Raw genomic sequence first — 12,254 nt, 5'->3', positions numbered from 1 at the left:
CCATAAAACAACAATTCACCCGTAAGATTACAGTATCAGCTTTCCTCAACTACCTAGCCAATTATTTTTATGGCGGCAGATTGATAAATAAAAAAATAGCTGGACAAACCGGTCATGAGAGCAAACCAGACCACTTTTTAAAACAATATTTTGCTTGATATTTTAACATTTTTCTCAAAAGGTTTACAAACATAACAGTACCAACACATCTATCCGAAAAATACAACCAACAACAGTATCAGGAACCCCGATAACAAAAATGCCACCCAAAACAATCCCAACCCCACATGCAACAGCTATCAGTGACCAGATCTTTAAAGTGTAAAATAAACGGCCGCCATCTCTGATAGAACCCATCAATTGACCCCCTCACTGTGAACCCGACTGTCTCGAGTTAGATGAATTCCATTAAATCACCCAGCCATGCTTCAGCACTGGGTGGCGTCGCCAGCCAATTTTTAAGCCTTCACAGCATTGCCCAGTTCTATCTTCATCAGAGATCACAGATTCATCGGGTAAAAGTCTAGATCTGGGTCAAACGTTTACGGCTTCAATACTAAACAGAAAATTTTCAGCACGCATTATTTAGCTGCTAGGTTACTGAATGAACAGCAGTCAAGGTTCCTGTCCCAGGTAGGAGGAGGGTATCACGGTCCTCCTTTGAAACCAATTTTGAAAACTATTACTCCTTTGATTTATTATACAAATAATATTTTTGTTTAATTAAGCTAAGTTTACATATTTCATACTTCCAGGGTACATATGCATTACAAGCTGCTTGCAGATAGATACATTGGGTTTCTTTCTGGACTCCAACTTTGTCATTTCGAACTTCGCAATTTCTAGCGTACAGTCAGCCCAAAAGCTTTTTGTTTCATGTTAAACACACCAGGAAACGGTTGGGACAGGACGATTTGTGTGGTGTTTCATGCCACTCTACTATAGGTTTAGCTTTCAGCGTACAGAGAACATAGAATTAGAACACAGAATCACCAGATGCAGAAGGAGCCCCTTCGGCCCATTGTTTCTGCACCAGAGAGAGAGAGAGGGGGAGCCGGAGTGCAGCTTGGGAATCAGGTAGGTGCTTAAACTTACCCCCAGGTTCCAGTGGCCTTCATTTCCGGGAGCAGGAGAGAGAGAGGGAGCCGGAGTGCAGCTTGGGAATCAGCTAGGTGCTTAAACTTACCCCCTGGTTCCAGCGGCCTTCATTTCCGGGAGCGGGAGAGAGAGAGGGAGCCGGAGTGCAGCTTGGGAATCAGGTAGGTGCTTAAACTTACCCCCAGGTTCCAGCGGCCTTCATTTCCGGGAGCGGGAGAGAGGGAGGGAGCCAGAGTGCAGCTTGGGAATCAGGTAGGTGCTTAAGTGTTTTATTTTTACCTGTATTTAAGTTGGGCAGTTGCTAAACCAGAGACACTACACTTGTAGTTTCCCCCACCCTTCCACCTCCTCTAACCTAAGGGGGTGAGTGAATATCAGGTAAGCTCTTTCTTTCTTTTCTTGTTTTTAATCTGCAAGTTAGCTAGGGGGGATGGCAGGGAAGGCAGTGCAATTTTCCTCCTGCACAATGTTTGAGGTGAGGGTCATGTACAGTTGCAGTCAATATTTGGAAAGTTAAAGTCATCCATGACAACTACCCTGAGACCTCCACACCTATCCATAATCTGTTTTGTCACTGTCCCTGCTGATTTCACCTGTGGGAAGTGCACCCATCTCCAGCTCCTCAGAAACCGCGTTAGGGAACTGGAGCTGGAGCTGGAGCTGGAGCTGGATGAACTTCGGATAATTCGGGAGGCAGAGGTGGTCACAGATAGTAGCTTCAGGGATGTAGTTACTCCGAAGAATGAAGATAGATGGGTGACGGTGAGAGTGGCTGGGAGGAAGCAGTCAGTACAGGGATCCCCTGTGGTCATTCCCCTCAGTAACAAGTATACCGCTTTGGATACTGTTGAGGGGGACGGCCTACCAATGGTAAGCCATGGTGACCGGATCTCCAGCACGGAATCCGTCTGTTGAAGAAAAAAAATAGTCAGCACTTCGAGTTTTCGCATAAGGTCCTGTATTTAACACGAAGTTCGTGGAGGGAATTAGAATGACTGCAGTCTTTCCAAATGTCCCTGCTTTACAAAGGTAAGGCGAGTAATTTATATAATATCATAAGCAATATCTAGGACAGAGAGGCATTCTTGAGATTAAACAAGGAGACAGAAAGCGAGCAAAGTTTAATAACAGGCCTTGAGTTCCTCGCCTAAGCAAAACAATGTGCAGCTGTACGCCTGTTTACATGGTGTGACCTTCTGACTGTTTCATACAGAACTTCGAACTTTTTGACTAAAAATAAGGCTATATATCCATCATGCTTCGCTAAGTGCCTATTTCCATGAAATATAGTCAAGCAGTTGATTAAAATAATACAAGGCAGCTAATCCGCCAACTAAAGTCCCTTCTACACCGTCCCTGTGGCTCAGAAGGGAAGGGGGAGAGGAGGAGAGCAATAGTTATTGGGGACTCGATAGTTAGAGGGACAGATAGACAGTTCTGTGGCAACGAAAGAGACTCACGGATGGTATATTGCCTCCCGGGTGCCAGGGTCCGTGATGTCTCAGACCGTGTTTTCAGAATCCTTAAGGAGGAAGGGGAACAGTCACAAGTCGAGGTACACTTCGGTACCAACGACATAGGTAAGAGTAGGGACAGGGATTTAAAACCGGAATTTAGGGAGCTAGGGTGGAAGCTGAGAGCCAGGACAAACCATGTTGTCATCTCTGGTTTATTGCCGGTGCCACGTGCTAGCGAGTTGAGGAACAGGGAGAGAGTGCAGATAAACACGTGGCTGCAGGGATGGTGTAGGAGGGAGGGTTTCAGTTACGTGGATAATTGGAGCACATTCTGGGGAAGATGGGACCTGTACAGACAGGACGGTTTGCACCTGAACTAGAGGGGCACCAATATCCTGGGAGGGAAATTTGCTACGGCTCTTCGGAGGGGTTTAAACTAATTTGTCAGGTGGATGGAAAAACGAGCTGTAGTCCAGAAGCCAGTGTTGAGAGAAGTGAGGCACTGAGGAGGGTACCAAGGTCGCAGGAGTGTACCGGCAGACAGGAAGGTGGGTTGAAGTGTGTCTACTTCAATGCAAGGAGCATCTGGAATAAGGGAGGTGAACTTGAAGCGTTGATTGGTACTTGGGACTACGATGTTGTGGCCATTACGGAGACATGGTTAGAACAGGGACAGGCATGGTTGTTGGAAGTTCCGGGGTATAGATGTTTCAGTAAGAGTAGGGAAGGTGGTAAAAGAGGTGGAGGAGTAGCATTGCCAATCAAGGATATTTTAACGGCTGCAGAAAGGCAGTTTGAGGGGGATCTGCCTACTGAGGTAATATGGGCTGAAGTTAGAAATTGGAAAGGAGCGGGCCGGTTCTGTGCTCTACTGTTCTATTTATATCCCTCTGAAAGAGCACCCCCACCCTATCCCCGTAACCCCACCTAATCTTTGGACATGAAATTAGCATGGCCAATCCACCTAACCTGCACAGCTTTGGACTGTGGGAGGAAACCGGAGCACGAGGAGGAAACCCACGCTGACACGGTGAGATTGTACGAACCCACACAGTGACCCAAGGCCAGAATCAAACTCGCATCCTGACGCTGTGAAGCAATAGTGCTAACCACTGTGCCGCAAGTGTACAGTATGTGGGAATGAAAACTTAAGTGAATACATGAGAAAGCGATATTCTAACATTTTTGTACAATGGAGGACAAGGCAAATTAAAAGAGAAAATTATTTTAAATACATACACTCCCACGCACGTACCAACATTCTTTGAAATTGCTCATTGTCAAAAAATTTCACCAAGAACAAAGGTTTATGTTCCCAGACATGGACTCATTAATACAAGAGAAAGGTACTGCAGATGCTGAAAATCTGGAGAGAAGCCCCACCAGAAAATACTGGCAATACCCGGTAAGTCTTTTAATATCTGTGGCGAGAGATAGAGGGCGCGATTCTCCCCCAAAATTTTTAAGTTAATTTGTGGCGTGTTTTTCAGGGAGTTTCCTGCTGGCTCTGCCGCCGAGTTCCCCACCACTATTCAATGACACTTAAACCACTTTTTTGGGCCCTGGGGAATTTCTCACCGGTCTAGCCTGCACTTCGAATTTTTTTAGCACTAGGGAGGTGAACTCTGTGATCGGGCCACCATTTTGATCGGCAAGTGAACTTGTGGTTCCCCCATACCCCCATCCATGGGCAATGTCACCCCCCGCACACATGAACACTACCCCACTAAGCGGTCCCTGGAGATCCTCCCCCTCCTCTTCATGCCCCCGACGCCCTCTTACAGCATCCTCTCCCTTCTAGGACCCCCCCACCCAATCACTCACCCAACCTCCCAGAGGCCCCTCCTTCCCTGCTCTTCACACCCCCACCCTTCAAACCACCCTCCACCCTCGTTTTATTGGCATGAACCCCTCGCCGCCCTGACCCTTGGCAGTGCCACCGTCACCCAGGCAGTGCTCCTGCTGGCTTGGCAGTGCCATCCGGTCACCTTGACAGTGCCAGGGTAGCAGCCAAGGTGGCAGCTGGGCAGTGCCAAGGTGCCCGTATTCCAGTGGGAGGGCCAGGGAGCCACCCTGCATTTACCCTGACCACTCAGGGGTCTGCGGTGGCCCAGGAAACCCCCTGGGTGCCGTTCCTCCTGGTCCACGTTTGTGTGGGCCAGCACTAATCGGCACCCGGCTGCAGCCTCTCTGGGAAGGCGAAGAATCGAGTGAGGCTGGAGGATCCTGCGCCGGTAGATTGTAAGTAGGTTTACAACCCATTTCCGGGAGTGTCATTCGGTCCCACCAATTTTGGGCGGGGTTTCTCTTGCGGGACTCCGGAGAATCTTGAGAGGCGCGGAGGCTGTCAGGAGGCTCACTAGAAGCCTTTCCTGGCATTCACTGACTGCGCCGCACTCTCCCTTGTGCGCACCGCAGCCAGAGAATCGCACCAATTGTTAATGTTTGAGTTTGCTAACCCAGTCTCATGAAGGGTCACCAATCTGAAATGTTAACTCTGCTTCTCTTTTCATAGATGCTGCCAAGCCAGAGTATTTCCAGCATGTTTCGTTTTTACTTAATTAACTTGTTATTACCGGACAGAGCCATTTATTCTGGAAGCACCAACTAATCTGAAGATCTGGAAGCATAGAGCGTGGCTGGCATGGACAAGATGGGCTGAATGGCTTCCTTCGGTGCTGTAACCTTTCTATGATTCATTACCACGGTTGGGATCCGCAGAAGGAATGTCAGAGCCAGAGAGGAATTAGGAGCAAGGAGAATGGGGTCCAAACTGTCCTTGAACTATCACAATTATCTTTCATCATATTTTTCATGCAAAGAATCAATAAATAAAAGGGTAAGCTAAAATGTACTTCAGTAAAAGTTTGCCTAAAGACGAGTTAGCTTTCCAAAACAGCCCTATACTAAGTTGTGCATTAGTATGCAATAAATGGTATTTACCTCAAAGGAGGCTATTCTCAAGCAAGCCAAATAATAGAAAATGTGTTAATTGCGATTGCTTATTCGAGCACATTTCACATGTGTGTGTTGGAAATCTTTTTTGATTCACTAGTTGGAGCTTCTGTGACAGGCATGTAGAAATCAGAACACAGACACATAGAATCTGTGTAACAGAAGGCTGGGCACTAGGTCACAGTACAGAGAGACTGAGCTGCAGCTGATTTAGGTAACGTCAGTTTGGACTGGTATAAAAGCAGAAAGTGCTGGAAACTCACACCACTGAGGACCCAGATTCAATCTCGGCCCCGGATCACTGTCCGTGTGGAGTTTGCACATTCCCCCGTGTTTGCACAAGTCTCACCACGCTAAATTGCCCCTTTATTGGGAAAAAAAGAATTGGCCAATTTAAAATTATTACAACAAAGAAAGTGCTGGAAAAACCCAGCAGGTCTGGCAACATCAGTGGAGAGAGAAACAGAGTAAAGGTGGAGTCCAATATGATGCTTCTTCCAACTCTTTCTGTTTTTCTTTCAGGTTTCCAGTATCCACAGTATTTTGTTTTTATTTAGGCTTGTCTGGTATTCCTGCATCCTATTTTTTTCTTGCAACAGTGCATGAACAGAAATTGCAGTGATTGTCTCAAGTGACTTTCATTGTTCTGTGTAATTTACCTATTGTGGAATAAATCAACTTACGATTGGGATCCAACTTGTTTCAGGGTTAACTTAGTTTATCTTTGGAGAAATTGAACAAGTACACATGGCTTTAAAATCCAGTCCAAATCAAAAGAATATTATATTTTACATTCTTAAGTTACATTACTGCTCTCAACATCGGGAAATGGAAGTGAATTTCTTTCAAGATGGTAATTAGACTGCTTGAGAGAATGAATGCCAGTATCTGAATTAAGAACCCCTTTCAGTCCACTGGGGCTGCTCCGCCATACTCGGGTCCACTCGCGCGGTTTGCCCCATTGCTTTTTGCTTTCAGCTAACTCTTGCCTCAAGAGTTATGTGATTCATGTTTTTCTGACAGAGTTTGGCACATATTTCTACAAAAAAGTACCTCATTAAATGTTTATGCCTTTAGTGTCTTTTTCAAAGAATGATTTTAAAACTGGATTTGAAACAAAAATGGAAAGAAAAGCTTGCCACGTGATATCAGTCAATCTGGAATTCTAATTTATCTTCTCCCTCGACTTAAATAGTTTGGAAAAACAAAAATTTCACCTTTCCCAAGGAAAGAAATACATGTTTGATAAACGTGTCTGGATTTCTGTTATAACAAAGTAAACCATTGTTCAATGTCATGTGCTGTGTAGAAGTTTTGAGAGGAGATCTCAGAAAACGAGCAGTTAATATTCTAATGCAACATTTACCTGAAAGTTCAATCTCCAGTTTGTTTCAAAGTCATTTGAAAGAGGCAGATAAATTTACAAATGTTTGCAGTCTGAGGGGAGATGCACTTTAACTTGAGCTCAGAAATCATTTATCTATGGAGGTTACACAATGTGTCGAACTATCTATGCTGGAAAGATATAGTGTGGTTAATACCTCTCCTAATTAGGGCAGTACGGTGGTGCAGTGGTTAGCATTGCTGCCTCACAGCGCCGAGGTCCCATGTTCAATCCCGGCTCTGGGTCACTGGCCGTGTGGAGTTTGCACATTCTCCCCGTTTTTGCGTGGGTTTCGCCCCCACAACCCAAAGAGGTGCAGGGTAGGTGGATTGGCCACCCTAAATTGCCCCTTAATTGGAAAAATGAATTGCGTACTCTAAATTTATAAAAAAGAAATAACTCTCCTGCTATTCTGGAGAAAAATATTGAGGGAAACCTGGACCTCATGGTAAACTATTCAAATGATGGTATTAAAATACAATTTAGTGCATAAATTTATTATTTTGAGTAATAGAAATCTCAGTTACTCAGAACAAAAAAAAAAGCATTTTGAGAGATTTACTTGGTTCATCACTGCTTTAACCCCCCTCATTCAGAACTGATTGTTTTTATAAGCTTATAGTAATTTTGCATTGCTAGTTTTCTAACTGCCTTAAGCTGTACATTTCCTACTTTATTCATTCTTATTTGTGACATATGCCATAATTAAAGTCTTATAATAGGTCTATTAAAGTGGCACGCAAACAAATTACAGCTTGGGAAGGAGAACATCACCAAAAGTGAAACTGTACACGTTTTGTATAATGTAAATCTGGCTGCTCTGACCTGAAGACTTTATGTAATAAAACCTCATTCTATATAATAACCTGACTATTAAATCAGGCTGAACTGTTGCAGTTGAAAGAACAAAGAACAAAGAAAAATTACAGTACAGGAACAGGCCCTTCGGCCCTCCAAGCCTGTGCCGATCCAGATCCTCTATCTAAAACTGTCGCCTATTTGCTAAGGATCTGTATCCCTCTGCTCCCTGCCCATTCATGTATGTCAAGATATATCTTAAATGACACTATCGTGGCCGCCTCTACCACCTCCGGCGGCAATGTGTCCCAGGCACCCACCGCCCTCTGCGTAAAGAACTTTCCACGCATATCTCCCTTAAACTTTTCCCCTCTCACCTTGAACTCGTGACCCCTAGTAATTGAGTCCCCCACTCTGGGAAAAAGCATCTTGCTATCCACCCTGTCTATACCTCATGATTTTGTAGACCTCAATGAGGTCCCCCCTGAACCTCAGTCTTTCTAATGAAAATAATCCTCATCTACTCAACCTCTCTTCATAGCTAGCGCCCTCCATACCAGGCAACATCCTGGTGAACCTCCTCTGCACCTTCTCCAAAGCATCCACATCCTTTTGGTAATGTAGCGACCAGGACTGTACGCAGTATTCCAAATGTGGCCAACCCAAAGTCTTATACAACTGTAACATGACCTGCCAACTCTTGTACTCAATACCCCCTCCGATGAAGGAAAGCATGCCGTATGTCTTCTTGACCACTATCGACCTGCGCAGCCACCTTCAGGGTACAATGGACCTGAACACCCAGATCTCTCTGTACATCAATTTTCCCCAGGGCTTTTTCATTTGCCATATAGTTTGCGCTTGAATTGGATCCTCCAAAATGAATCACCTCGCATTTGCCCGGATTGAACTCCATCTGCCATTTCTCCGCCCAACTCTCCAATCTATCTATATTCTGCTGTATTCTCTGACAGTCCCCTTCACTATCTGCTACTCCACCAATCTTAGTGTCATCTACAAACTTGCTAATCAGACCATCTATACCTTCCACAGATCATTTATGTATATCACAAGCAACAGTGATCCAAGCACGGATCCCTGTGGAACACCACTGGTCACAGTTCTCCTTTTGAGAAACTCCCTTCCACTACTACTCTCTGTCTCCTGTTGCCCAGCCAGTTCTTTATCCATCTAGCTAGTACACCTTGGACCCCATGAGACTTCACTTTCTCCATCAGCCTACCATGGGGAACCTTATCAAATGCCTTACTGAAGTCCATGTATATGACATCTATGGCCCTTCCCTCAGCAATCAACTTTGTCACTTCCTCAAAGAATTCTATTAAGTTGGTAAGACATGACCTTCCCTGCACAAAACCATGTTACCTATCACTGATAAGCCCATTTTCTTCGAAATGGGATTAGATCCTATCCCTCAGTATCTTCTCCAGCAGCTTCCCTACCACTGACGTCAGGCTCACCGGTCTATAATTACCTGAATTATCCCTGCTAACCTTCTTAAACAAGGGGACAACATTAGCAATTCTCCAGTCCTCCGGTACCTCACCCGTGTTCAAGGATGCTGCAAAGATATCCGTTAAGGCCCCAGTTATTTCCTCTCTCATTTCCCTCAGTAACCTGGGATAGATCCTATCCGGACCTGGGGACTTGTCCACCTTAATGCCTTTTAAAATACCCAACACATCCTCCCTCCTTATGCCGACTTGACCTAGAGTAATCAAACATCTATCCCTAACCTCAACAGCCGTCATGTCCCTCTCCTCGGTGAATACCGATGCAAAGTACTCGTTTAAGAATCTCACCCATTTTCTCTGACTCCACGCACAACTTTCCTCCTTTGTCCTTGAGTGGGTCAACCCTTTCTCTAGTTACCCTCTTGCTCCTCATACATGAATAAAAGGCTTTGGGATTTTCCTCAACCCTGTTTGCTAAAGATATTTCATGACCTCTTTTAGCCCTCTTGATTCGTCGTTTCAGATTGGTCCTACATTCCCGATATTCTTCCAAAGCTTCGTCTGTCTTCAGTCGCCTAGACCTTATGTATGCTTCCTTTTTTCCTCTTAGCTAGTCTCACAATTTCACCTGTCATCCATGGTTCCCTAATCTTCCCATTTCTATCCCTCATTTTCACAGGGACATATCTGTCCTGCACTCTAATCAACCTCTCTTTAAAAGCCTCCCACATATCAAATGTGGATTTACCTTCAAACAGTTGCTCCCAATCCACATTTCCCAGCTCCTGCCGAATTTTGGTACAGTTGGCCTTTCCCCAATTTAGCACTCTTCCTTTAGGACCACTCTCGTCTTTGTCCATGAGTATTCTAAAACTTACGGAATTGTGATCACTATTCCCAAAGTAATCCCCAATTGAAACTTCAACCACCTGGCCAGGCTCATTCCCCAACACCAGGTCCAGTATGGCCCCTTCCCGAGTTGGACTATTTACATACTGCTCTAGAAAACCCTCCTGGATGCTCCTTACAAATTCTGCTCCATCTAGACCTCTGACACTAAGTGTATCCCAGTCAATGTTGGGAAAATTAAAATCTCCTATCACCACCACCCTGTTGCTCCTACATCTTTCCATAATCTGCTTACATATTTGTACCTCTATCTCACGCTCGCTGTTGGGAGGTCTGTAGTACAGCCCCATCATTGTTACCGCACCCTTCCTATTTCTGAGCTCTGCCCATATCACCTCACTGCTAGAGTCCTTCATAGTGCCCTCCTTCAGCACAGCTGTGATATCCTCTCTGACCAATAATGCAACTCCTCCACCCCTTTTACCTCCCTCTCTATCCCGCCTGAAGCATCGATATCCTGGGATATTTAGTTGCCAATCATGCCCTTCCCCCAACCAAGTCTCAGTAATAGCAATAACATCATACTCCCAGCTACTAATCCAAGCCCTAAGTTCATCTGCCTTACCTACTACACTTCTTGCATTAAAACAAATGCACCTCAGACCACCAGTCCCTTTGCGTTCATCATCTGCTCCCTGGCTACACTTCCCCTTAGTCACGCTGACTTCATGATCGAGTTCCTTACAGGCTTTAGTTACTACCTCCTTACTGTCCACTAACCTCCTCATTTGGGTCCCATCCTCCTGCCACATTAGTTTAAACCCTCCCCAACAGCATTAGCAAAAGCACCCCCAAGGACATTGGTTCCAGTCCGGCCCAGGTGTAGACCGTCCAATTTGTAGTAGTCCCACCTCCCCCAGAACCGGTCCCAATGTCCCAAAAATCTGAACCCCTCCCTCCTGCACCATCTCTCAAGCCACGCATTCATCCAGCCTATTCTTTCATTTCTACTCTGACTACCACGTGGCACTGGTAGCAATCCTGAGATTACTACCTCGGGAGGTCTGACTTTTTAAACTTGGCTCCTAACTCCCTAAATTCTGCTTGTAGGACCTCATCTCGTTTCTACCTATATCATTGGTGCCTATATGCACCACGACAACTGGCTGTTCATCCTCCCCCTTCAGAATGTTCTGCAGCCGATCTGAGACATCCCTGACCCATGCACCTGGGAAACAACATACCATTCGGTATACCTGTTTTGGAGGGAGATGACCGCATTTATTTAAAATTTAAATCCGCGATTCGCTATAGGAAGTTTAGAAAACCCAGTTTATCATTTCCTTCTGAAAATGTAGTCAGGACCCAAAATGGTAAGACCATTTTAAGTGACATTGGATCATTTCCACAATCTCACTAGGCAAAAAATAAACTAATTTACACACATTTAAACTTTCATTTAAAAATAAAAACGTTTGAGGGGGGGAAAAGGATGGAATGACATGAGTTGGCAGATTTTATTCTCTTACTCTATGTATCACTGTAAAGTTGATCATATGTTCTCTCTCCCTGATCCATTAACAACATGAAGCACAATGACAATCCACTTACTTACTAAGCATCACAGAAATTTCTTGGATATTCACTTTTGCTAAAAAAAACAGGGGATGGGCGAGAAAAGAGTGGCATTTAATAATTTTCAACAAGAGTCAAGGCACCTTTCAGGATAATTCCCGTAAACAGAGATAATTATTATCAGTCTGCCTGACCAGTACCGACCTATTAACATTAAATTTAATATCAGGTATCCTGTTACATCCAATCGAACTCAAACAATATAAATAGCTTACAGCTTGTTTAAAGGTGATACATTACACATTTTTAAAACGCCCTATTTACAGGAGCAACGCAATCTGAAAAATAAGTCTCCCATTAAAACCATTCTAATTGTCCTTTGTGTTTTACACCCCAAGCTTTGTAATTAATCCTTTGGTTATTTATTTTAGATCAGTAGTTATACAGTTAAAAGAGGTTTTCAATACCGAGTAACTGAGAAGATTGAATGAGAGATTAATTTCAGACCTCATTGGCCCTGTAATTTATTTTACTTCGACAATTCATATGGACTAATGGCCATACCATCATTGCGACTCTACATGTATAGGCCGCAAGTGTTGTCAATGAATAATATTAAGAGCAAACACTTTTCGTGCACAAATACTTTCTAGTTGGATAACA

At 44.5% G+C, this 12,254-nt stretch overlaps 1 protein-coding gene across 1 annotated transcript in view; it reads right to left on the bottom strand.

Annotated features, from left to right (window-relative positions):
- The window catches only part of psmd1 (proteasome 26S subunit, non-ATPase 1), a 164,178-nt gene that overhangs the window by 98,080 nt on the left and 53,844 nt on the right, over window positions 1-12,254 (bottom strand). The window lies entirely within an intron of this gene.

Source organism: Scyliorhinus torazame, chromosome 14, assembly GCF_047496885.1.
Source record: "Scyliorhinus torazame isolate Kashiwa2021f chromosome 14, sScyTor2.1, whole genome shotgun sequence".
NCBI classification, from domain to species: domain Eukaryota; kingdom Metazoa; phylum Chordata; class Chondrichthyes; order Carcharhiniformes; family Scyliorhinidae; genus Scyliorhinus; species Scyliorhinus torazame.
Note: the sequence above shows the minus strand (reverse complement) of the source record. Positions and strands in the feature narration are given on the sequence as shown.